This window comes from Nothoprocta perdicaria, unplaced genomic scaffold, assembly GCF_003342845.1.
Source record: "Nothoprocta perdicaria isolate Ctin4 unplaced genomic scaffold, notPer1 scaffold_59, whole genome shotgun sequence".
Taxonomy (NCBI): Eukaryota; Metazoa; Chordata; class Aves; order Tinamiformes; family Tinamidae; genus Nothoprocta; species Nothoprocta perdicaria.
Window position 1 is genome coordinate 318,881 of NW_020455854.1, and position 9,882 is coordinate 328,762.

The following is a 9,882-nucleotide window of genomic DNA, read 5'->3' on the forward strand; positions in this document are numbered from 1 at the left end:
CTGCGCAAGTATTGAAGAAGGCAAGTTATTTTCTTAAGAAAATATAACATCTTAAATTTTTAATTATGAGGATGAGAGATTTAAGTTTTCTTTCTCTTTTCAAGATGAGTCTTCTGGCAGTCTTCTCCCGGTCCTTGTGCCATGCTACCTTCAATGCTCTTGTCACCCATAGCCTAGTGGACTGACTGCACCAGCCAAGGTCTGTGGGCAAGTTACTGTTTGACTCTGGACGGACCCACTGCAATTAGCCTGAGGAGTCAATAAGCAGAGACGGGCAAAGCCCTGCCAATGCCACAGGTAACACAGACGGGGCTATTTCTGCATCTGGTCAAGGGACTTCTAAGGCTATTCAGCAACCCCATGGAGAACTAGMAATCCAAACCACAGCAAAGCTTCCCACCAGCCCCACAGCAACAAAACCCCCACGCATGACAGACTTCCAGTACGCATCTACTGCAGACCCTTCTCAAGCATCTACGTGATTGAAATTGTGCACAGCAAGTGCTGTTTGGAGATGACACACGTGTTTGCCCCTGCCCTCAGCCCTCCGCTGAGGTGTTCCAGGCAGCTGAGCCAGCGGGTGCCTGCAGCAGTTTGTGACAGGCCGGGACAATGGGGACAGTCCCACTCAGCCCCTCACGTGCTCACCAGCCTCTGGGCTTCCTCTCTTGCTGAAAATCTGCAGGGAAGATCTGCAAACTTGCCAAGATGATGGCTTCACCCCAAGTGAGAGATGAGCATCTGGTCGAGTGACGCTGCATCTGAGGACATGCCCAAGGTCTCCCTGTGCCAGGAACACTTTGCCAGCCACAGGAGACAGAAATCTGCAGCACTTCCACATGGCTATGGCTCCTGGCAGACAGCGCTCCATCAGGAGTCAACCTCTCCCACTGMGTGGTTCCTCTGCTCAGGGTTCCCATCTCCAAGTCTGCTGTTTGGGTTTCTTCTCTACCAAAGAGCATTTTGTGAGACAAGAGACGCTGCTCTGTGAATGCTGTCTGCAGCCTGGCTGTCACCGCAGAGCTCTATGATACTCCCAGAAGATGAACTTATCCTCAGTACAAGCAAGTGCTCATGGATGTCACTAAAGAGCTTGAGAAGAGGACAGAAACCARCGTCCGCTGAATGGGCTGGCCCTACAGGCCTCACTACCACTGAGGAGGATCTGGGCATGGAGGAAGCGCCATGGGGCTGGTCAGACAGCGGCATTTAATGTGACCACTGGGACCCTGTGACTCACTCCCATGTAGATATTCCATACCTGAACTAGCCAGCTRCAACTTCAGCTACTATTGTAACTTCGTGGGCTGGGAGCTCCCSTGGGAAAGGACAAGAGCAAGTTCTGACCTGTGCCATCCATGGCACAGGCAGTGTGCACAGATAAAATGATCGCCAGAGTTTGTCCTGAGTGCAGGAGCATTTTTGAGGTTTCCTTGCAAGCCTCACCATATCCATCAAAGCTGACCATAAAGCCATGGGATGTTGTCTGAACTCACAGTAAATGAAAATTGTGTAATACAGGGCTCACTTCATACTTGACACATCGTCGTCTTCCACCTCTCTGTGAAGAACCTTGTCAGAGCCAACACACTATCAGTGAGTCTTATGGCAGAGACAGGCAAGACCAGAAGAAATAGCAGTTTGTATCCAGCTGGTAATAACTTGGTCACCAGATGCTGGCCATAAACAGGCTAAAACACGGCCAGCAGACCTTACTTATTGCAAAATCTTTTGCAGGCTCCCTGGGAACTGCAGGATAGCTGCTCTTCCAGGATGGGTGAGCCAGGCATACTGGGGACAAGCGCTTATTCTCCAAGCTGGGCTGCTGATAGTGATCATATGAAAATGTTCAGCCTGAAAATCTCCAAAGACTGCATGAGAGACATCAAGGCACCACTGAACACTCTGCTTGCTTTTGCCAGCCAGGCTAGTGACCACATCTAAGCCAGAAGATCTTGCCCAGTATTGCTGAATAGATCTCCAAGAGTGGAGAAACCAATATTACCAGTAACGCTCTTGACATGAGGCCAGCTGGTCTGGATGGCTGATGGATGGATAAAGGAGATGCGCCTCTCCCGCCAAGATCAAACATGAAGAATTAGCATGGACTGCTCTGTGGCAGGCATCCAGGTAGGGAGCAGCTGTGTGAACCTGGCTGCCGAGGATGTGAGAGCTGCGAGGAAACCGTCAGGCAGACCCCGTGTTCCTCCCCATGGAAAATGCCTTCAGTGTGCAGAGCTGGTCCCACCACGGAGACAGGGGTGACAGCCATGAAGGGAGATTGAGCCATGCCCTGGAGCAGGTGGGTGAACCCCGGGCGCTCGAGGGGACTCGGGCTCTGCCATGGGGGAAGCGCTGGTGCTTCAGGGCAGGCACACAGAGAGCTGAGTGCTGAGGCCCGGCCTCCCTCGCCAGTCCTGGCACCGGGTTTGGGGAAGGTGAGCTGGGTTGGCTTCCTCGCACCCCCAGTCTTCCTTGGCCTGGAGACTGGCTGTGAACTGGCCCTGAGCCTCACACTTCCCCCTCCATGGGACACGCTTTTCGGGCCAACGGGACACGCTTTTCGGGCCAACGGGACAATGGTCCCGTGCGCCTTCGCTGCTGTTCTGAGGCAGGAGAGGGAGCACAGCCTGCTCCGAGCATCCTTCTCATGAAGGACAAAGGCACCAGCTGTGTCCTTCAGAGCACCCCTGGCACAAGTTATGGGAGCCCCTTCCCGTGAGCAGGGCCTGCAGGGCATCCCTGTGTGACCCGGGCGACTTGCAGGCACCTCCAGGACAGTGGGATCCCATAGATGCCTGTCCCTGCTCCTGGCAGCCATGCCCAGCCCTCCACACTTCCAGGGCAAACACAGCATGTGCCCGTTGCAAGATACAGCTCTTTTCCAAACACCAGGCACTGCAGCCCCAGCACCCATCAGGGATGAGCTGTCCCCTCTTCCCTCTGCAGAGCAGCTGGCTGGGACACGGATGGATGGCCTCCCATTCCCGGCCCCCGGAGCAGAGCGGCACAACGGCAGCCCGGAGCAGCAGCAGGGTGCGTGGAGCGGCAGCAGCGACGCCAGGCCTGGCACAAAGCTCTGAGGTGGGTGCCCGAAGGTGTGTCGGGGTGAGACGTTGACTCGATTGCCTCATTTCAGTGGTCAGAGCTGCTCCGTGCGGTGGCTGTTGTCTGGGATGTCTGGAGGTCAGGAATGCCTTGGATTAGGTGAGAGTTGCTAGCAGAGCTGTCAGTCCAAACTGGAGCAGCAGGCAGGACACGCAGGTGCCCTGGGTCTGGCAAGTCTCATAGTCTCTTTTTGTGTCCAAGTGGAAAATTCTTCCCCAGACGCAACACGTGGGGCCCCATGGATGGGCTGGGGAGGGTGCCGGAGCTCAGCGCTCCCCCAGCACCCGCRTCTGCTTGTGTGCCCCTTCCCTGCGTGGCACTTACGGCTTCTCGCACGGGCTGCGTGCCCTGCTCCGCACCCGGGCACAAGTTCGGCCCAGAGCAGGTGTCCGGGATGGGCAGCTTGTCCTCAGCACTGAAGAGGACAAGGGAGCTGATCAGCAATGTGGGCAGAGCTGCCGGAGGGATCTTTGGGACTGAAATTCCCACCTGGAGCCTCTTCCACCAGGCAGTAGAGTCAGGGCAGGGAGGAGCCAGGCAGGCTCTGGAGCACTGTTAGACACCATCACAGTGACAGGCTGCACCACAGATACAACTGCAGGGAAAACTTGAACTTCAGCCTTCAATTTGACTTATAGCTTCTCTTTCATAGCTTTTGCCACAGGTTTTATGTAACCTCTAAGACAAATCATCAATTACAAATGATTTCCTAAAAGAAGGATGCTGCACCTACCTCAAGGCATCACCACTGTGAAAGAGAAATAGTTGACAGGTTATTGATGAGCTGCCATCATCTTTTCAGTGCAAGAAAATTATAGGCATCACCAATAATCTATAGGCATATGCTGCTTTATAGGCTCTAGCTTTCCAGATCTGGGCAAAACTGAGATCAAAAACTGAGGGAGATTATTTTTTTAAAGCAGAAAGATGGGGAGGGATCCCAGGAGTTATTTGAGGCAGAGAGTTATTAAGGAGAAAAGCCCATTCAAACACACTGTGCTTTAATGCAGCCACAGGTAAAGGAAACAGAAGTGGATGGATCACACTAAAGAACTGGATAGTTATTATTAGCCTTTATAGATATTGTTTTATATATATATAACTATTATTATTGTTACTAAAGAATATATAATATACTATAGTACAGTTACTAAATAATATATATTTATTAATAATATAATTGCTACTAAATAATATACCTATTATTATCATTACTAAAGGCACACAAGCAAGCAAAGAGCTGCCAGCAAGCTGTGTTGACTCACCCTGGCCAGCTCAATAGGAGGAGAATGAGGAGAATCAGGAAAGCATAGCCTAAAACTACACCCTGGAGCCCAACTGTGTCTTGGCATTTTGAAAGGAGACTGAAAGAGAGCGGAGCCTCAAGATGATTTGAAAGCTGTAAGAGTGAGGTGGGAAGAGGAGTTAGGGGGTCAGCCCCACCGAAGCAGTCTCTGAAATGATGTCATGAGGTTCCTCACAGTCTTTATATGGGCAAACACCAGGGCTGGGAGCTGAGCACCAGGACCTTGTCTCTTCTGAGAGCCCCAGAGGGCACTAAAAAGCTCTAAGGGATTCTCTTCATTTTGCACAGTAGCAATGGTTGGTCCATTTCCCAGTTTCGCCACATTTTGGGGCAGCTTCTTGTCCCAGTCCCCAGGCACTCCTGCACTGGTAGGATGCAGACACAGATGGGGTTGCAGACAGCGTGGGGAAGAGCGTTTGCAGAGAGCTGTTATGCTGAGGTATCCATCAAGCAGCTTCAGATTATTTCTGTTACCCAGCCTGAAAGAGGTTTGTTTTTGTAAGATCCACACTTGGCGCAAGCTATGACCTTGTAAGAGCTTTTCAGATTGCAGCCAAAGGTTGAACAGCACCATCTAGTGCACTCCWCACTGGAACTGCCCACGCGGTGCCGGGCCCCTGGCTGAGGCGGTACTGGCTCCTCGCATCCATCTCCTGTATGGATTTGTGCAACTGCCCAGCACAGTGTGAACTGCTGCCTTAGAGTCGCTCTGGAGAACAGATTCATGTCAAGTGGGTATTGTCTGTGCTGAAGCAGAATGTGTAGCTTTCAGTTCTGGTAGGAATGAAGCTTGAAAGCTTGGGACTCCAAAGGCAGCTAGAAGGGAAATAATGTGACTACCAGAAACCACCACAGTGCAGCTCAGACAGGTCAGCCCTAATGGCTAGCGGTGAGGCTCATTGGGTCTCACAGCACAGGCTCTGCATGTGCAGTGTGGGGATGCTCGGATATCCTTGGCATTTGGTGAGGGTAGAAGCTTAGGCAGCCAGGGAGCTGAGTGGTCCCTGCCCTGCACCCCTCTCCCAGTCCCCCCAAGAGCTGCCTGCCGCTTTCCCAGCTCATTGGCCCTCCCAGCAGAAGTTCTGTGTGCTGGGCACTGTGCGGCCTCTCCTGCTTGCACTGGGGCTGGCTGTGGATGCGGCATTAAACCGGATCCATTCCTGCTGTCCGGCTCACCAAAACAGTGGTGATCCCTTGGCCAGTTTCACCTCTTAAAACCCTGTAACAAAAACATAAGCTCTGATTAAAAACTGCAGCCTTGCTTGCATTTGCAGCCAGTATCATCCCACGGATGATCCACTCAGGATGATCAGCAACTCAAAGGTCACTGGCCCAGGACCCGTAGACGGTGCATCCACGATGCTCCGCGTGGAAGCTGTTGTTCTGCTCCAGACCTACAGACATCTGGGGCCCTTCTTGAGCCCAGAGACCCCTCGGTCTCTCTGTACCCTGGGTCCTGCTGAGGTGCTCCCTGGTGCAGGCTCTCTGTGGGTTATCTTTGCAAAATCTTTACTCCTAGGGCCATAGGGAGACCTGGACAAAATAGCAAACACAGCGTGCAGGTCTCTGCTTAGTTTTTCCCCCAGTCTGATGCACTCTTTTGGCTTGAAGAGATACTTGCTGAGTGGTCACAACGCATAACTTTTTAAATAACATAGTACTCCCCTATTCCCCTCTTTTCCTCTGTCAGTCTGCTCTGAGTCGGGCTTCTTTGACCATGCATGTTCGTGGATATCAGCTGAACTTCTCCACCTGCTAAAACATGCCCGTCTTTTCCACCTTCTAGCCTGTGGATCACACGTTCTCGCTCTAGCCCCATAGCCTCCTCTTATGCTCCCATTTACAGGCTGCTGTCAACCTTTCAGGCCATCTTTCCTGCAGCCGGGAACACCTTGCTCCCCATTTCCTGGAGAGAGCAGGAAGGGATGAACCACCCTGAGGTCTGGCCGCTCTCCTGGGTGAAGCTGTCACCTGCAGGGATGACAATTCAGCCCCGTGGTTTGTTACCCTCCTGGGTCTGGCAGAGCTGCGATGTGGCCTTGGCAGCAGCTGGTGACTTCCAGGTACTCGTGAAGGTCCATTTCCTTATGGCTTGGTAATTCCACTGATGCCAAGTTGCTACGGAGAAGCAGTAGCATTTACTAACCGAGTGCTCCTTCAGTCTGCAAGAGAGGAGCATGACACTTAAATGCCCAGCAGTGGACAGGAATTTTTACCTTCAAATCGAACAATTCCACTAGTAACAAGGTGGATGACATGAAATGGAAGAGAAAGTGGTCACCACTGCCACTAGGAAATGTATGCCTGAACTTACTGACCCCATTTAAAAGAGCAATTGTAAGGAAACCTGGCAAATTTCAAAAGGCTCCTGTTTTCATGGGTTGGGGGTTGCTTTCTGGACATGGCAGTCTTGCAGGAGTATGAGGTGGATGGGGTTGAAAAGCTGCTTAAGATGGAAGAAATGAACAGTTTGGATTGACTCTCCTTTACCCATTCAGATACCATGGGAAGGAAGAGAAAGCATTGGAAGACCTTACAGTCTGATTCCTCTTTCCAGTGGCTTTTGACTTGGTTCTCCACTTTTTGATATTCATGTGTAAATCTGGGAGTAGCCAGTGTTGGCCCCAGGCAAAAGAAGGGGCCTGAGCTCTTTCTTATGGGTGTGTAAACCTGTGAAAAGCAGCAAGGTGACTCCAGAGGGAGCCCATGGCTTCCGTCCCTCCCCGGAGCCCAGGTAGAGAAACAGACAATGAAAGAAGGGGCACAGGGCGGGCTTGGCATGGGCATGAAGGGCCTTGCCATCCTGCAGAGAGGAGGCTGCCTGACTGCACCTCAGCAGCCCCTGCACAGGAAGATGCAGAGGGCCTGACCAGGGGGTGATGGAAAGTGCTGAACTACCCACGATGGAAGGTGCCCCTCTGAATTTCTGGGCGCTCATGAAAGCAACATCTTGACAAGCTGCAGCGTTCTTCCTTCAGCAGTAACTGCCCAGGACAAGGCAAACCCTGCACAAAAGGTGCCTGCTGGCAGAAGATTGGGTGAAAGTTCCCCCGTGTGAAAGTTCCTGTGCCCACGCCAGCTGGTGCACCTCTTGCTGCCCCATCTCCAGCTGGGCCCGAGGAGCAGGACGCGGTAGAGGCTACGGGGAGGGATGCCAGGAGCTGCAGGGCCCACAAGGACCAGCACCCTGCCGAGCCTGGGGACCTCAGCATGAGCACCCTGCTGCACCCAGCCTTGTCCCCTGCCGTGTGCCGCTCTCCCCTCCTCCTCCAGTGACTGGCACACAGAAACCCAGGTTTCATTTCCCACGTGAATGCAGCAGTTCTTGCTGGGCCTTTCTCTGAGAGATGAAAAGCTCTCTAATACCTGATAGTCTCTCACCCATGAAGCTGCTTAAGCTCTGTAATCGGGGCACCTCTTAGGCTGCTTTGAACTAGCTAAAGAGGCTGCATTTCTCAGCCATCTCAGTGCAAACTGTATTTTTTTCTAGATATTGGGATTCTTTCTGACTCTTCACAGCCTGGGCTCTATTTTTCCTATCTCCTTTCTCAAATATACACTGGAAATGGGGGAGCTTTGGATGCCCATCTCCCTGGTGTCCTGGAAGCCTAAAAACCCTCCTGCTCCTCATTGCTTCCCAACTTGTACATCCAAGGCTGGTCTGACCCCTTCTGCATCTACCCCCTGTCCGTGTCAGGACTTTCCAAGGGGGCTCCTGTTCCTCTGCTTCCCCTGTGTTTCCAAAGGTCCATTCCGAATCGCTCCCTTCCGGAGCGCAGCTCTCTGCTAACAGCAGCCGCCGACGTTCCGCGCTCCCAAGCAGCGTCATTTTGCATGTGTGCACCCGCAGTAAACACAGCTTATTTGCCTAGACTCCGCTCATGAAGTTTTCTACAGCTGGCTTGACCTCGTCCATGTCTCCTGCCCCTCTCATTTTCCTGGCTCCTGCTTTTTTCTCAGCAGGGCTTTTTAATCTATTTCTAGACCATTGATGAAAATGCTGAATAGCACTGGGCTTCACATCAAACTCCGCGGACACCCACTGAGAGCGCTCCCATTCTGCAAGGATTCCCCATTGATGGCTGCCGGTTTGCCCGTTCCCAGTCCCTTTAAGGTCTCTCTTGATGCTGTATTGTGCTAATTTTTAATCAGAATACTATATGGATTAAGTCACATGCCTGAACAGAGTCCAGGTCTATTATTCCTATGCCATAACCTTTATCAGCCAAACTTGTAATCTCTTCAAAGGATGACATCAGAGTTTGACAAAAGCTATTTTCCAGAAACCAGGCTGATTGCATTAATTATATTCCCATCCTTTAATTCTTTACCAGCTGAATCGCACATCAGCTTTTCCATTCTTATGCCCAGATCAGCATTGCACTGTTACATGTAAATCAGCTCCTAGCACCGTTCACACGAAGGAGCACGTGAAGGGGACCGTTCTGCAGCAGGGAAGGGGAGCTCCCCCGGCTGCGGCACCTTTTTGTGCACTTCAGAAAGCTGAGGAAAACACTGTGTTGCAGAAACTGCTTGTTTAGTTCCTAGGATGGCCCCTAGGGCTCTGCCTTATGGAGTCCCAGGGTTCTGACTCTAGCATCACTTTTCAGGGAAGGCAGAGATTTCCCTGAAGTGGGAGTTCCCTGAACTCTTGTTCCATCTTTGCAGATGGAAATGCCATTTTTCTTCTTTCTGCAATGCCTCCCAGGCCCCTCACTTGGCAGCATTGCAGTCTGTACGTCGGGGCATCGCATCCGGCCCAGGGCTCTGTGATCAACCATTTCTGGGCCAGGCGTGATCCCCGCCACCCTCTCTGGGGACCTCTCCATGTTGTTTCACCCATTTCAGTCTATGCAGTGCCACCTCTTGGCAAGTCCTCTGATTTCTGCAGGGTTCCTCAGGGAAGCAGGAGATCCACAGGCAGTTTCAAAACGGGCCCTGGTTGCTGGGCCAGGGGAAAGCCGCCTGCACAGCAGTTATCTGCAGCCCTCCATCCCTTGACCTGCAGGTGCAGGTCTCTTCTAGGATGACCTCAGATAAAGATGAGCCATTAGATCCAGCCACGTAGCAGAAGGGGCCCAGCAGCAGCGCAGAGGCAGCTCTGCAGATCACGGCCATTTCCTCTCCCAGATGAGCGGGGATCTGGTGCTGGGCGTAGCTCTGCAGCACAGCAGCAGCTCTCCAAAGCAGGAGTCCCTCCTGGGCTCAGTTCTGGCTGCACGGGATTATGCAGAGGACAAAGTGCCGCCCGGGCCGTGGGAGCCCATCTGCCTCCGTGCCGTGCTCTGCTGCTCGCACAGGCCGTTCTCCAGCTGGGACTTCCATGTCTCCGGTGCCGTGCAGGGCTCAGTGTCCCTGTGAGGGTCCCCCTGCTCGTCCCCGGGGCAGGGCGGCCGCGGGGCGCAGGGAGCGATGCGGGGCTCGCGCGGCCGCGGCTCCTGCAGCCGCCCAGGGCGCTCGTCCCCGGG

At 52.8% G+C, this 9,882-nt stretch overlaps 1 protein-coding gene across 1 annotated transcript in view; it reads left to right on the top strand.

Annotated features, from left to right (window-relative positions):
* Positions 1-3,065: 3,065 nt before the first annotated feature.
* The window catches only part of AXIN1 (axin 1), a 76,656-nt gene continuing 69,839 nt past the window's right edge, over positions 3,066-9,882 (top strand). The window contains exon 1 of the mRNA XM_026049052.1: positions 3,066-3,084. The gene's annotated coding sequence lies outside the window, so the exon portion shown is untranslated. The remainder of the gene's footprint in view (positions 3,085-9,882) is intronic.